General features: G+C 43.6%; 1 protein-coding gene across 3 annotated transcripts in view; it reads left to right on the forward strand.

Moving 5' to 3' along the window:
- The first annotated feature begins 550 nt into the window (after nt 1–550).
- LOC110485424 (lysophosphatidic acid receptor 2) overlaps nt 551–17,575 on the forward strand; it is a 35,163-nt gene continuing 18,138 nt past the window's right edge. Inside the window, exons 1-2 of one of the 3 annotated variants that reach the window (XM_036948870.1) lie at nt 551–790; nt 4,487–4,687. The gene's annotated coding sequence lies outside the window, so the exon portion shown is untranslated. The remainder of the gene's footprint in view (nt 791–4,486; nt 4,688–17,575) is intronic. The other 2 variants (XM_036948868.1, XM_036948869.1) reach the window with 2 other exon arrangements.

Genomic DNA, 17,575 nt, shown 5'->3' on the forward strand with positions numbered 1-17,575 from the left:
GTGCGCCGCCCTATGGGACTCCCAATCACGGCCAGTGGTAATATGCCTGCCCACCGTCCTGCCTAAAAAGAGCTCTCAACCTCAGTCCATGAAATATATATATTTAAAAAAATGTTTTTTTTAACCTTTATTTATTAACTATGGTGAGGGAGAGACAGCTAAAAATGTATGCAGGCTATAATTATATTATTTTGCTTATTTTAAACGTACTTTGTCCCATCTCAATGTTTATAATGTGTAGAGTATTATTCTGTTAGCCTCCTAGCATAACTGTCTTCACTGTCATCTGCTAACGCCTATAGCATAATCTGTCTTCACTGTCATCGCCTAACGCCTATAGCATAATCTGTTTTCAGACGTCCCAGGAACCCTTTAGCCTTTCTATTGTCTTGTTCTATACATAATGTCTTGCTCCTTGTCAAAACAAAATCACACCCAACACTACAGCCCAGCATGGGGGTAAAAACACTGCCTTCGCCAAACGCTGTACTTACGCTGTCAATCATCCTTTCTTCTCCTCTCATTGGTTGTCTTGCCGTTCCAGTATCCAACCGGGGAGCAGTGGAGGCGGGTACGTTGGGCTCCCAGGTTGTCCGAGGCCACATTCTGACAGTCAGAGACAGAGAGCAAGCTCTGCCGCACCCTTTCTCTACCGCGCACAGGTAAACTGCGGCCAAACGACCAAAGTCACTCGAAAGTCACATTTGGATTGTAATTTTTGGCCAAATTTATGGATTAAACAAAAACTAAACTCGTGTCTGGAAGCGGATATGAAGGGATAGGCGCTAAGGTAAGGAATTTGATATTTTAATATGTTTTTAGTTTTAACGAAAGCACATTTTCATTGTTTAGTGAGTGAAAGCTAAACTCGGATAGGCTACTTGCGAAAAACTTAATTTAGGCTACGTTATAGGCCTTAATGACTGGTTTAACTTGGTAAACTCGTAAAAACAAGTCGTAAAAGAACATTACGCATTCTCAGCACTTTTGGATAATGGTTGTGGAGTTTTTCCTTACGGAAAAAAAAAATGTTAATAACCTTTGTAAAATATTCTCGGTTTTTGCTGTGTCTCGCTGGCTGGCTCGCGGTTGCACCGCTGTATCGCGTGACATTCCGTGGTAACTGCACAGATGCAAGAGTTGACCTGTGCACGTAGTGTATGTGCTCGTTTCCCGGATATAGGCTGTAAAATATATAGATTTTATGTGGCTTTTTTAGTCTACATGTTTTTGTTCTGTTCTTTTTTCCCAGCTGCCATATGGTGAATTACAGCATGTTGCATAGACCTATTGAGAGTAATGTTTCTAAACTTGTCAAACCAACATGTTTCACACCAAAAAAACTAAAAAAGGCGCACACTCGGCCTGGCGCACCCACATGTTGTAAGCGCTCTGCTTCTGCAATTCCCACACACTCGCTCTGTGGAGCGTTCGGCGGGAGAGCGCGTAAATGAAGGCTATTTAATGGGTCAGAGTTGATCTCACGGTGTTATCTGTTGTTTTTATTGCCCCCCGGCGCCGGGCGGCTCCTCCACGGTGATTGCCCTGTCCAGCACGGCTTTGCCCCCAGTAGATCTACACAGAGCTCACCACAACACCACGAATAGACTGTTGATCACCTTATCTCTTTAGTAGCCTGTCAATTAAACGTTGTAAAGGTGTGTGAGAGGGGGGGGACGACGACAACTCAAACACATCCACTTGCACACAGGCAGAGAGTGAGGCAGAAGGTGAGAGACTGGCAGAGACTGAGGCAGAAGGTGAGGGACTGAGGCAGAAGGTGAGGGACAGATACAGAGGGTCTCCAGCTGGGTCAATATGTACCATGTTCTTTACCTCCTACCCCTTTAACATATCCCAAAAAGAAGCTAACTAAATGTCAAGAGACAGGGTTTTGTCTGTGTAAATGGGCTGAGAGGATCTGAATAGTGACGTTGTAAAGTGAGGAACCGGGAGACGGAAGTGAACTAGACCCGCATCCTGGAAGTCAACTAGTGGAGGTGGGTCCAGTTTCAGTCTTTAGCCGACAGTTGGAGATGTGAACAAAGAAAACACCTTTTGTTTCTCAGAAAACAGTCGACGTCTCTCTCACCTCAGTTCATTCTAGTAGCCTCTGATGTAATAGAAAGATGAGGTGGGGGGTTCTCTCTGATGTAATAGAAAGATGAGGTGGGGGGTTCTCTCTGATGTAATAGAAAGATGAGGTGGGGGGTTCTCTCTGATGTAATAGAAAGATGAGGTGGGGGGTTCTCTCTGATGTAATAGAAAGAAGAGGTGGGGGGTTCTCTCTGATGTAATAGAAAGAAGAGGTGGGGGGTTCTCTCTGATGTAATAGAAAGAAGAGGTGGGGGGTTCTCTCTGATGTAATAGAAAGATGAGGTGGGGGGTTCTCTCTGATGTAATAGAAAGAAGAGGTGGGGGGTTCTCTCTGATGTAATAGAAAGATGAGGTGGGGGGTTCTCTCTGATGTAATAGAAAGAAGAGGTGGGGGGTTCTCTCTGATGTAATAGAAAGAAGAGGTGGGGGGTTCTCTCTGATGTAATAGAAAGAAGAGGTGGGGGGTTCTCTCTGATGTAATAGAAAGATGAGGTGGGGGGTTCTCTCTGATGTAATAGAAAGATGAGGTGGGGGGTTCTCTCTGATGTAATAGAAAGATGAGGTGGGGGGTTCTCTCTGATGTAATAGAAAGAAGAGGTGGGGGGTTCTCTCTGATGTAATAGAAAGAAGAGGTGGGGGGTTCTCTCTGATGTAATAGAAAGAAGAGGTGGGGGGTTCTCTCTGATGTAATAGAAAGAAGAGGTGGGGGGTTCTCTCTGATGTAATAGAAAGAAGAGGTGGGGGGTTCTCTCTGATGTAATAGAAAGAAGAGGTGGGGGGTTCTCTCTGATGTAATAGAAAGAAGAGGTGGGGGGTTCTCTCTGATGTAATAGAAAGAAGAGGTGGGGGGTTCTCTCTGATGTAATAGAAAGAAGAGGTGGGGGGTTCTCTCTGATGTAATAGAAAGAAGAGGTGGGGGGTTCTCTCTGATGTAATAGAAAGATACGGTTTGTTTGGAAACGAGAAAATGACTTTCCGCTTGTGGTTGAAACTGCTCTTAATTCTCGGTAAGATTGGAACGAAACAACATCTCGACTGATAACGCAGGCAGGAGGAGAGGGGGAGTAGTGTGTGTGTGTGTGTCTGTGTGTGTGGTTGAATGACAAGAATAGAGGAGACTCGCTGCACTGAGCCGCATATAGGGGGTCTATCTGACTCACACACAGACACACACACACACACACACAGATACACAGACACACACACACACAGACACACACACACACACACACACACACACACACACACACAGACACACACACACAGACACAGACACACACACACACACACAGACACACACACACAGACACACACACACACACACACAGACACAGACACACACAGACACAGACACACACACACAGACACACACACACACACACAGACACACACAGACACAGACACACACAGACACACACACACAGACACACACACACACACACACACACACACACACACACAGACACACACACACACACAGACACACACAGACACACACACACAGAGACACAGACACACACACACACACAGCATTGCTGTTTTATAGAATGTAGACTAATATAACAGTTATAACTAGACAGACTAGACAGTAGAATGTAGACAATATAACAGTTATAACTAGACAGACTGGACAGTAGAATGTAGACTAATATAACAGAGTTATAACTAGACAGTAGAATGTAGACTAATATAACAGAGTTATAACTAGACAGTAGAATGTAGACTAATATAACAGAGTTATAACTAGACAGTAGAATGTAGACTAATATAACAGAGTTATAACTAGACAGACTGGACAGTAGAATGTAGACTAATATAACAGAGTTATAACTAGACAGACTGGACAGTAGAATGTAGACTAATATAACAGAGTTATAACTAGACAGTAGAATGTAGACTAATATAACAGAGTTATAACTAGACAGTAGAATGTAGACTAATATAACAGAGTTATAACTAGACAGTAGAATGTAGACTAATATAACAGAGTTATAACTAGACAGTAGAATGTAGACTAATATAACAGAGTTATAACTAGACAGTAGAATGTAGACTAATATAACAGAGTTATAACTAGACAGACTAGACAGTAGAATGTAGACTAATATAAAAGTTATAACTAGACAGACTGGACAGTAGAATGTAGACTAATATAACAGAGTTATAACTAGACAGTAGAATGTAGACTAATATAACAGAGTTATAACTAGACAGTAGAATGTAGACTAATATAACAGAGTTATAACTAGACAGTAGAATGTAGACTAATATAACAGAGTTATAACTAGACAGTAGAATGTAGACTAATATAACAGTTATAACTACACATGACATTGTGTCATCCTGAACTTTGGCCACAACGCTCCTGTCCATTTTGATGTGCCTCCAGCGATACCTCTCCTGTCCATTTTGATGTGCCTCCAGCGATACCTCTCCTTTCCATTTTGATGTGCCTCCAGCGATACCTCTCCTGTCCATTTTGATGTGCCTCCAGCGATACCTCTCCTGTCCATTTTGATGTGCCTCCAGCGACACCTCTCCTGTCCATTTTGATGTGCCTCCAGCGACACCTCTCCTTTCCATTCTACAGGTAACTGCCAAAATAAAGGGTGCGCTTTAGTAAAAGAGGGGTAGAAAGTATATTGAAACTGAAGCATGGGTTGCTTCCATACAGGAAGTTACAGACACTTGTAGAATGTATGCCAAGGCACAGTGAAGCTGATCTGGTGGCCCAATGCCCTGTTAACACACTTTATGCTGGTGTTTCCTTTATTTTGGGAGTTACCTGTAGCAGCAGGCTACACGGTGAACGGAACAGCTGTGTAGGTGAGACGGCTCGAGTCACACTACAGGGAATACAACCTAATACAGGGGGGATACTTCTAGAACATACCATTTACATATTTGTTTTTAGATTTGGTTGTAAGAAAAAAAATCACTTCTCCTTTAAGAAACACGAAGAGAGAGAGAGAGGGAAAGAAGGGATGAGGCTCCCGCAAAGGGTGTGTCTCCATCTGTAATGACCTGTTTGCATTCAAACTAGTGTTTACTGATTCTTCCCAGTACTCACACACACACACACACACACACTGGCATAACAGGAAGTATAAATCAGACAGCTCAGTGTTTAGAGTTCTGATATATGAGACACGCACTTCCTCTCTCTTAATCACACACACACACACACACACACACACACACACACACACACACACACACACACACACACACACACACACACACACACACACACCTCTCAGAATCTGTTTAGCTCCCTAGAGTCAGTCAGGAAGCACCGGTCATCCCCATCAGAATCTGTTTAGCTCCCTAGAGTCAGTCAGGAAGCACCGGTCATCCCCATCAGAATCTGTTTAGCTCCCTAGAGTCAGTCAGGAAGCACCGGTCATCCCCATCAGAATCTGTTTAGCTCCCTAGAGTCAGTCAGGAAGCACCGGTCATCCCCATCAGAATCTGTTTAGCTCCCTAGAGTCAGTCAGGAAGCACCGGTCATCCCCATCAGAATCTGTTTAGCTCCCTAGAGTCAGTCAGGAAGCACCGGTCATCCCCATCAGAATCTGTTTAGCTCCCTAGAGTCAGTCAGGAAGCACCGGTCATCCCCATCAGAATCTGTCAATTTCATCTAGAAATGTTTTGTTGCATTGGATGCGTCTCAAATCACAGCCGATGTCTCACTTCTGCATCTGTGGTGGACGGTGGCTGAGCTACAGCGTTGTTTGTCAGACAATGACATACCGAACACCGGTCTTCTCACAAAAAAAAAACGGTTCTTAACATCCGAACTAGGGATGCACGATATATCGGTGAACATATCGGAATCGGACAATATTAGCTAAAAATGGCAACATCGGTATCGGCCCGATGTCTAGTTTAACGCCCGATGTTAGAAACTTATGTTGAAGCTACTGTGCATACCTGTACAAAGTAGGTACATGACGTAATAACGCCATGTAAAATGTTGCGCTACACTGCAACACAGCATTCCTAACCTGGCCCACAATGTCTGCTGTGTGGATCGAGCAGTCAACAAGTCGAGGAGGTATTTGAAAGAGTAAGACAATTTCAGCGAGACAACTCAAAGGCGAAATCCATTTAAAGCCAACATAATGGAATTCATTGCCCTTGACAGTCAACCGTTCTCTGTCGTGGGTGATGTCGGCTTTCGCCGACTGGTCGAGCACCGGTACACACTAACAAGTGCGCTATTTTTCAGATGTTGACCTGCCGGAAGTTACACAGTAATAGCGTCACTGCTATTAGCTTTTCGACATACATACTATGGAATGCCGTTTAGGGTCTTTGCGTGCCAGAAAAGATACAGTAGCACTGTCAAAGCTATACAAAAAAAGCCTGCAAACACCGGCCACGAACAATGTTTACAATACCGCATTGGTAATAAAGCATAATTTGTACAACCGCAACTTCTAGTGTAGCTAGCTTTAGCTTGGTACCTAGCTAGCACCAATACAGACAGCCTGGAAACAATGACCAGTTGAAATTGCAGTAATTTTCATTATTCTTAGCAATGATTTAGGAATCCCTGTGAGTACGTATTAGCTAGGTTGCCACTTGTTGTTCGCCTATTGAAATTGAACTTCAGTTCATGAAAATAAATAGCTAGCCAGCTACTTAACCCTGTTGACCAAAGCTAACGTTATAAGCAGCCAGCTAGCTTCATCTGGCTAGTGAGGCTTGACTGGACCGGGTTATGTGTTGTGAAGCTAGCCACAATAAGGATTAGGCACAATAGTGGAATTTGCTTTTTGCCTTCTAAATAAAAGTATGTAATTGACTGTGATGCAAATGAATACAGATAGTAGAATTATGCCATACTTTTATTTTTGAAGGCTAACCACAAAATCCACTATTGTGGTTAATCCTTATTGTGGCTAGCTTCACATAGATGGGTCCGACCACGATTAATCAAATAAGAACTGTCTTATAAGTAAGGGTTATTTTAGATGACGACACCTAGCTATATAGTTAGCTAGCTAGCTATGTAGTTAGCTAGCTAGCTATATAGTTAGCTAGCTAGCTATATAGTTAGCTAGCTAGCTATATAGTTAGCTAGCTAGCTATATAGTTAGCTAGCTAGCTATGTAGTTAGCTAGCTAGCTATATAGCTAGCTAGCTATATAGTTAGCTAGCTAGCTATATAGTTAGCTAGCTAGCTATATAGTTAGCTAGCTAGCTATATCGTTAGCTAGCTATATAGTTAGCTAGCTAGCTATATAGTTAGCTAGCTAGCTATATAGTTAGCTAGCTAGCTACTAAAACAGATGTTTTGCATTGTTTATGGGGAAGAAGATAGTTTGCATCCATGAGCTAGCTAGCTATTTTTATGACCAGCACTGTAGGTGCTCGAGACAAGTTTACCAGTATCATAGCATACGTATCGATGAATCGTTGTGACATATGAAATACGAGTGATGGTGTAATAACTACTTTAAAAAAAATGTATGAAAAAATTTTTAATTATTATTTGACGTGGAGTCATATTCAGGTCCTGATTGGTGAACGTGGAGTCATATTCAGGTCCTGATTGGTGAACGTGGAGTCATATTCAGGTCCTGATTGGTGAACGTGGAGTCATATTCAGGTCCTGATTGGTGAACGTGGAGTCATATTCAGGTCCTGATTGGTGAACATGTCAAATAGTCTTATTTGACGTATCGATGGAACCCAAACGGTGTTCCGTAGAAATCTTGGTTGAGAATGAAACGACTGAACAAATAAACAATGAAACAGCACAGCAAGTAAGTGAAAAAAATAGGTTTTGGTTATAAAAACAACACACTTGGTGGTGTGTGTGTGTCACCTTTATTTAACTAGTCAAGTCAGTTGAGAACAAATTCTTATTTACAATGACGGCCCGGACGACGGTGGGCCAATTGTGTGCCGCCATATGGGACTCCCAATCACGGCCGGATGTGATACAACCTTGATTCGAACCAGGGACTGTAGTGACGCCTCTTGCACTGAGATGCAGTGCCTTAGACCGCTGGGTCCGTGTGTGTGTTAACGATTTAACTGTACTCGAATCCATAAAAGGCCGCAACATTTTTCAATATCGGTTATCGGTATCATTACCGTTTTTTTTGGCAAGGATAAATATCGGGTATCGGATAAAAATGTCATATCAATCGTATCGGACAAAATGTCATATCAGTGCATCACTAATCCGAATGGTTTCACCTACAAACTATTATGCCCCCCCCCCCCCCTCTATGGGAAGATGGCTCTCACGAACACGATGGTGTTCTCCGTTCACAGAACTCGTCTGAAGGTAACCGGTACCTGTTAAAAAATAAATACAATAAATTGAAGTATGAAGGTAGTTTTGTGCCTTAATTAAAAACGAGTGAAATATGTGTGCGAAAAACGAGTGAAAACAAACCAGATTTCCTGATCTTCTATCTACTAGATATTAGGGACAGACACCTCAGAACCGTATTCATTATCATTTATATTTGGACTGTTTTCTTTGCCATTTAATGAATGTGTTATTCAATGTGTTTCCCCCCCAATGGTTTAGACTTTTAAGAATTAAAGATAGACCTGTGAACATCTCTCTTCCTCTGAGTACAGAGAAATCATGTCACCTTCTCACTTCCCTTCTCTCTACACATCTAATAACATGGATGACCCCTGGATCATGACTCTAGACTTTTATAACAGCCACTGAGCCTGTTCTGGTGATGTCACACTCTTTAACATGTTACCACAGTCTGGACGAAACAACACGGTCTGGACAAAACAACACGGTCTGGACAAAACAACACAGTCTGTATGGAGGAACAACTGACTCCACATGTCAGGATTTGGTCTTATAACTGACTGTTTTGGCCTTCTTCAGTTTGTAGGGCAACGGAACAATCTACTGTACACACACATAGTTACACAAAAACACTCACCACAGTACTCTGTGTGTTTGTGGTAAGCTACAGGATGTCTGTGTTTTTGCATGGCCCATTTGTAACTGTCAGCTGTCTGTTTGTCACTCTCAGTTGAAGGAGAATGAAACACTAGTCTTTAGAACACCAGCTAACTGGAAATCGCCATATTGGCATTGTTGCATCATCGGAGAGACTTTTGGAATGCCTGAATTTTTCTGAGACCGTGACCAGTGCCTACATTAATGAGCATACTTTACTGTTGTCAAACCATATATGAAAGTATGATACATATTTTGAAAGCTGAGAAACAGCCCTTTCAAATGATATGACATCCAATACACATCGATCAAACGGTAATCAGTCAAGAAAAAACACCTGTGAAATGTCTCTTGTGCCCCCCCCCCCCCCCCTCCTCAAACAACTGCCTTGAGCACAACTTCCTAATGACGATAGACTCAACATGCTCTACTTTCTTGTCTTATTGTGTAAGGATTGATCATTTGAAATCAGAAGACCTTGTTACTGTGAATGATGAGTTACAGCTGTTCTAGTGAAAGGAGGTGTTTTTGTAGAATTCTATGTTCTGTGATCAGACAGTTTATCATCTGGATAGTATATTTGACCTTTTCCACATTTTATTGTGTTACCGCCTAAATTTACCGCCTAAATTAAACCGCACTGGATCATACAGCTGCAAAGACAAAGTATGAATTTACAGTATTTTATTTGTTTTGTTTGTTTAACCTTTTAACTAGGGAAGTCAGTTAAGAACAAATTCTTATTTAAAATGACGGCCTACCCCGGCCAAAACCGGACGATGCCCTATGGGACTCCTAATCATGTCCGGATGTGATACAGCCTGCATTAGTCAGTTTCCAACACAAGTCACATAATACGCTGCATGGACTCACTCTGTGTGCAATAATGGTGTTTAACATGATTATTGAATGACTACCTCATCTCTGTAACCCACACGTACAATTATCTGTAAGGTCCCTCAGTCGAGCAGTGAATTTGAAACACAGATTATTGAACCACAAAGACCAGGGAGGTTTTCCAGTGCCTTGCAGAGAAGGGAAATGCACTAGTAATGTCATATTAGTAAAACAATACCTTTTATTGAAAGACTAAGGTAAAACCCCCCAAATGCTACAAAAAGCCATGCTATCATAACATTATATACAATATTAATCTCAGGGATATTGGTCTGGAATTACAAAATATGATAAGAATAAGGCATCTGATGACAATTGTATTTTCCAACTAAAACATACTAGTCCTGTAGCCTAACACACCAAGAGTCACAATGGGAACACATTAAAAGCATGTAAGGGAAGTGAAATGACCAGTGACAGTCTGAGTTACTGGGTGAAGACCAGAGTCTCTTTACTATGACCAGTGACAGTCTGAGCTACTGGGTGAAGGTCTCTTTACTATGACCAGTGACAGTCTGAGCTACTGGGTGAAGGTCCCTTTACTATGACCAGTGACAGTCTGAGTTACTGGGTGAAGGTCTCTTTACTATGACCAGTGACAGTCTGAGTTACTGGGTGAAGACCAGAGTCTCTTTACTATGACCAGTGACAGTCTGAGTTACTGGGTGAAGGTCCCTTTACTATGACCAGTGACAGTCTGAGTTACTGGGTGAAGGTCTCTTTACTATGACCAGTGACAGTCTGAGTTACTGGGTGAAGGTCTCTTTACTATGACCAGTGACAGTCTGAGTTACTGGGTGAAGGTCTCTTTACTATGACCAGTGACAGTCTGAGTTACTGGGTGAAGACCAGAGTCTCTTTACTATGACCAGTGACAGTCTGAGTTACTGGGTGAAGGTCCCTTTACTATGACCAGTGACAGTCTGAGTTACTGGGTGAAGACCAGAGTCTCTTTACTATGACCAGTGACAGTCTGAGCTACTGGGTGAAGACCAGAGTCTCTTTACTATGACCAGTGACAGTCTGAGCTACTGGCTGAAGGTCTCTTTACTATGACCAGTGACAGTCTGAGTTACTGGGTGAAGACCAGAGTCTCTTTACTATGACCAGTGACAGTCTGAGTTACTGGGTGAAGGTCCCTTTACTATGACCAGTGACAGTCTGAGCTACTGGGTGAAGGTCTCTTTACTATGACCAGTGACAGTCTGAGCTACTGGGTGAAGGTCTCTTTACTATGACCAGTGACAGTCTGAGTTACTGGGTGAAGGTCTCTTTACTATGACCAGTGACAGTCTGAGTTACTGGGTGAAGGTCTCTTTACTATGAGCAGTGACAGTCTGAGCTACTGGGTGAAGACCAGAGTCTCTTTACTATGACCAGTGACAGTCTGAGCTACTGGGTGAAGGTCTCTTTACTATGACCAATGACAGTCTGAGCTACTGGGTGAAGGTCTCTTTACTATGACCAGTGACAGTCTGAGCTACTGGGTGAAGACCAGAGTCTCTTTACTATGACCAGTGACAGTCTGAGCTACTGGCTGAAGGTCTCTTTACTATGACCAGTGACAGTCTGAGCTACTGGGTGAAGGTCTCTTTACTATGACCAGTGACAGTCTGAGCTACTGGGTGAAGGTCTCTTTACTATGACCAGTTACAGTCTGAGCTACTGGGTGAAGGTCTCTTTACTATGACCAGTGACAGTCTGAGCTACTGGGTGAAGACCAGAGTCTCTTTACTATGACCAGTGACAGTCTGAGTTACTGGATGAAGACCAGAGTCTCTTTACTATGACCAGTGACAGTCTGAGCTACTGGGTGAAGGTCTCTTTACTATGACCAGTGACAGTCTGAGCTACTGGGTGAAGGTCTCTTTACTATGACCAGTGACAGTCTGAGCTACTGGGTGAAGGTATCTTTACTATGACCAGTGACAGTCTGAGTTACTGGTGAAGACCAGAGTCTCTTTACTATGACCAGTGACAGTCTGAGCTACTGGGTGAAGGTCTCTTTACTATGACCAGTGACAGTCTGAGCTACTGGGTGAAGACCAGAGTCTTTACTAGAGCCTGTGTTTGGTATGTACAGAGCCTTAAGAAACTATTCACATCCCTTGACTTTATTCAAATTTTGTTGCGTTATAGGCTGACTTAAAAATCAATTAAATCTACATTTTGTGTCACTGGATCCACATGAATGTAGAAGTGTGGATGCTAATGGTACTTACCTACGGTGCAGCAAGAGGAACTGGTCCTCCCTACCTTCAGGCTCTGCTGAAACCCTACACCCCAACCAGAGTACTCTGTTCTGCCACCTCTGGTCTCTTGGCCCTCCCTACCTTCAGGCTCTGCTGAAACCCTACACCCCAACCAGAGTACTCTGTTCTGCCACCTCTGGTCTCTTGGCCCTCCCTACCTTCAGGCTCTGCTGAAACCCTACTCCCCAACCAGAGTACTCTGTTCTGCCACCTCTGGTCTCTTGGTCCTCCCTACCTTCAGGCTCTGCTGAAACCCTACACCCCAACCAGAGTACTCTGTTCTGCCACCTCTGGTCTCTTGGCCCTCTTGGCCCTCCCTACCTTCAGGCTCAGGTACTGCTACCTAATATCTAGATAGATGGAGCTGTGATGTACTTCTACCAGATATCTAGATAGATAGATGGAGCTGTGATGTACTGCTACCAGATATCTAGATGGAGCTGTGATGTACTGCTACCAGATATCTAGATAGATAGATGGAGCTGTGATGTACTGCTACCAGATATCTAGATGGAGCTGTGATGTACTGCTACCAGATATCTAGATAGATGGAGCTGTGATGTACTGCTACCAGATATCTAGATAGATAGATGAAGCTGTGATGTACTTCTACCAGATATCTAGATAGATGGAGCTGTGATGTATTGCTACTAGATATCTAGATGGAGCTGTGATGTACTGCTACCAGATATCTAGATGGAGCTGTGATGTACTGCTACCAGATATCTAGATAGATGGAGCTGTGATGTACTGCTACCAGATATCTAGATGGAGCTGTGATGTACTGCTACCAGGTATCTAGATGGAGCTGTGATGTACTGCTACCAGATATCTAGATAGATGGAGCTGTGATGTACTGCTACCAGATATCTAGATGGAGCTGTGATGTACTGCTACCAGATATCTAGATAGATAGAGCTGTGATGTACTGCTACCAGATATCTAGATAGATAGAGCTGTGATGTACTGCTACCAGATATCTAGATGGAGCTGTGATGTACTGCTACCAGATATCTAGATAGATGGAGCTGTGATGTACTGCTACCAGATATCTAGATGGAGCTGTGATGTACTGCTACCAGATATCTAGATGGAGCTATGATGTACTGCTACCAGATATCTAGATAGATGGAGCTGTGATGTACTGCTACCAGATATCTAGATGGAGCTGTGATGTACTGCTACCAGATATCTAGATGGAGCTGTGATGTACTGCTACCAGATATCTAGATGGAGCTGTGATGTACTGCTACCAGATATCTAGATAGATAGATGAAGCTGTGATGTACTGCTACCAGATATCTAGATAGATGGAGCTGTGATGTACTGCTACCAGATATCTAGATGGAGCTGTGATGTACTGCTACCAGATATCTAGATGGAGCTGTGATGTACTGCTACCAGATATCTAGATGGAGCTGTGATGTACTGCTACCAGATATCTAGATGGAGCTGTGATGTACTGCTACCAGATATCTAGATGGAGCTGTGATGTACTGCTACCAGATATCTAGATGGAGCTGTGATGTACTGCTACCAGATATCTAGATGGAGCTGTGATGTACTGCTACCAGATATCTAGATGGAGCTGTGATGTACTGCTACCAGATATCTAGATGGAGCTGTGATGTACTGCTACCAGATATCTAGATGGAGCTGTGATGTATTGCTACCAGATATCTAGATGGAGCTGTGATGTACTGCTACCAGATATCTAGATGGAGCTGTGATGTACTGCTACCAGATATCTAGATGGAGCTGTGATGTACTGCTACCAGATATCTAGATACATGGAGCTGTGATGTACTGCTACCAGATATCTAGATGGAGCTGTGATGTACTGCTACCAGATATCTAGATGGAGCTGTGATGTACTGCTACCAGATATCTAGATGGAGCTGTGATGTACTGCTACCAGATATCTAGATGGAGCTGTGATGTACTGCTACCAGATATCTAGATACATGGAGCTGTGATGTACTGCTACCAGATATCTAGATGGATGGAGCTGTGATGTACTGCTACCAGATATCTAGATGGAGCTGTGATGTACTGCTACCAGATATCTAGATGGAGCTGTGATGTACTGCTACCAGATATCTAGATGGAGCTGTGATGTACTGCTACCAGGTATCTAGATGGAGCTGTGATGTACTGCTACCAGATATCTAGATGGAGCTGTGATGTACTGCTACCAGATATCTAGATGGAGCTGTGATGTACGACTGTAGGGAAGGTGTTCGTTCTTTGAAGGCTGAACCTCCTCAATATTTGACTGTATTGAAGGTGTTCGTTCTTTGAAGGCTGTACACACAGAGATGGTGTGCTTTACCAGAAATCTCTAATTTGGTATCATCTGTTAACAGGACATTCTCCCAGAAGGATTTTGAAATGTTCATGTGTGTTTTGGGCCAATTCTGATGTCTCTCTCCCAACAGTGGGATCCTGCTGGCTCTCCTACCATAAAACCCCCATTTCATTGAGTTGGAGACAGATGGACAGAGTTGAAACTGTCGTACCGATGTGTGTCCGAAGGTCAGCTTGAATCTGTGTGGCAGTTGATCGAGGCGCTTTCTCCACCTTTCAACCAATCCGTCGCTGCGATCTTCTATCAGGTGTTCTCTTACAGCCACGTCCTGGGAGGTCGACTACAGTGGAATGGGCCTTACACTTCTAGTTAGCATTACGTACGGTGGAAACAGGAACATCAAAGTCTCTGGAGATGGACGTGTAGCCTTGTTTGGACGTGTAGCCTTGTTTGGACGTGTAGCCTTGTTTGGACGTGTAGCCTTGTTTGGACGTGTAGCCTTGTTTGGACGTGTAGCCTTGTTTGGACGTGTAGCCTTGTTGGGCTACAATCTTGTGTCTGACCTCAGAAAACCAGAGAATTTTATTTTCTTTTCTCCATGGTCATTGTGGTACACACAGTGACACAAAACAGATTGTCAGAAACTCTAAGCACCTAGTAGTCCTACAGCTGTTTATTCTGCTGTGAGTGTTAGACAATCAGATCAGGGTAGAGGTAGAGGTCCTGTATGGTTCAGTTAGACAGTCAGATCAGGGTAGAGGTAGAGGTCCTGTATGGTTCAGTTAGACAGTCAGATCAGGGATATGGTAGAGGTCCTGTATGGTTCAGTTAGACAGTCAGATCAGGGTAGAGGTCCTGTATGGTTCAGTTAGACAGTAAGGTCCGGGTAGAGGTCCTGTATGGTTCAGTTGGACAGTCAGATCAGGGATATGGTAGAGGTCCTGTATGGTTCAGTTGGACAGTCAGATCAGGGTAGAGGTAGAGGTCCTGTATGGTTCAGTTAGACAGTCAGATCAGGGTTGAGGTCCTGTGGGGTTCAGTTAGACAGTTAGATCAGGGTAGAGGTCCTGTATGGTTCAGTTGGTAGAGCATGGTTCTCACGTTTGATTTCCTCGGTGGCCTCCCATTTGAAGTGACCGTCTGCACAGTGCAGACACTACTCTGAGTGGCTGTGGATTAAGATGTCTGCTCCGTAAAGGCCGGGTGATTATGTCAGGAGAAGGTTCGTTAGTGGTCGTGGTTTAGATATCTGGTGCTTTAGAGAGGGACAGCTGTACTTCCATTCTGTTTAGGGGTCAGACAAGGAGACTGGTGGGAGGGACCTCGAGGCCAGACGACAATCTCTTAGTACACGGCTCACACACCACAAACACTCCCTCTGCATTCCTCTGTTTCTGACTCCAACTCAGCTATTTAACACCTCTCTCTCCCCCAATCCTTCATGTTTTCATTACCTTTCAGTCTCTTCCATTCCTCTCCTGTATACATCTAATCTTCCCTCTCTCGTTTCCACTCTTCCGCTTTCAATCTCTTTCTGTTTCCCTCTCTCTCCCTCTGTCTCGCGGTCGTAGAGCGCGGCACCAAGGCGGTATGTGTGTCGCTGTGTGTTTGGATTGAGATTAGGTTACACTGCTAGATTGTGTAATTGTGAGGTGTGTCTCTCTGCTCCAGAAAGCTGCTCTGCTGTTTCTTTTGTTAGGAGGAGAGTAGAGCCGAGGGAGGGACTAGTTACGTTACTAAATCACTGTCTTCAGTCCACTAACCTGCTAGAATGAAGACATCACTACATAGGTAATAACTCCCCTGGTTCAGTAAAGACTACACAGATCATACACTGAGGTAGAAGGAATGTTGTTGTTATCTAAACCCCAGCAGGCAGCCTGGTTTACAGTCAACACTGCAGAGGGAGGATGTTTCATCAGTGTTAACCTCAGGACCAGAACAACCTGCTGTAGAGGTGTTTGTTACAGGGGAGGATGTTTCATCAGTGTTAACCTCAGGACCAGAACAACCTGCTGTAGAGGTGTTTGTTACAGGGAGGATGTTTCATCAGTGTTAACCTCAGGACCAGAACAACCTGCTGTAGAGGTGTTTGTTACAGGGAGGATGTTTCATCAGTGTTAACCTCAGGACCAGAACAACCTGCTGTAGAGGTGTTTGTTACAGGAGGATGTTTCATCAGTGTTAACCTCAGGACCAGAACAACCTGCTGTAGAGGTGTTTGTTACAGGAGGATGTTTCATCAGTGTTAACCTCAGGACCAGAACAACCTGCTGTAGAGGTGTTTGTTACAGGGAGGATGTTTCATCAGTGTTAACCTCAGGACCAGGACAACCTGCTGTAGAGGTGTTTGTTACAGGGAGGATGTTAACCTCAGGACCAGAACAACCTGCTGTAGAGGTGTTTGTTACAGGGAGGATGTTTCATCAGTGTTAACCTCAGGACCAGAACAACCTGCTGTAGAGATGTTTGTTACAGGGAGGATGTTTCATCAGTGTTAACCTCAGGACCAGAACAACCTGCTGTAGAGGTGTTTGTTACAGAGAGGATGTTTCATCAGTGTTAACCTCAGGACCAGAACAACCTGCTGTAGAGATGTTTGTTACAGGGAGGATGTTTCATCAGTGTTAACTTCAGGACCAGGAACATCTCTAGTCCCGAGTTGAAGGCTCTGAAGGAAAGTCTATAGACCCTAGTTGAGGGCTCAGAAGGATAGTCTCTAGACCTTAGTTGAGGGCTCTGAAGGAAAGTCTCTAGACCCTAGTTGAAGGCTCTGAAGGAAAGTCTATAGACCCTAGTTGAGGGCTCTGAAGGAAAGTCTCTAGACCCTAGTTGAGGGCTCTGAAGGAAAGTCTCTAGACCCGAGTTGAAGGCTCTGAAGGAAAGTCTATAGACCCTAGTTGAAGGCTCTGAAGGAAAGTCTATAGACCCTAGTTGAGGGCTCTGAAGGAAAGTCTATAGACCCTAGTTGAGGGCTCTGAAGGACAAACTCCTAACACTAGTAATAATTAAAATAGAGAGTGTGTGTGTCTTCAACTATGTTAAATATTATACTTCTCTTTCCCCCAA

The sequence above is a fragment of the Oncorhynchus mykiss genome, chromosome 17 (genome assembly GCF_013265735.2).
Source record: "Oncorhynchus mykiss isolate Arlee chromosome 17, USDA_OmykA_1.1, whole genome shotgun sequence".
Lineage (NCBI taxonomy): Eukaryota > Metazoa > Chordata > Actinopteri > Salmoniformes > Salmonidae > Oncorhynchus > Oncorhynchus mykiss.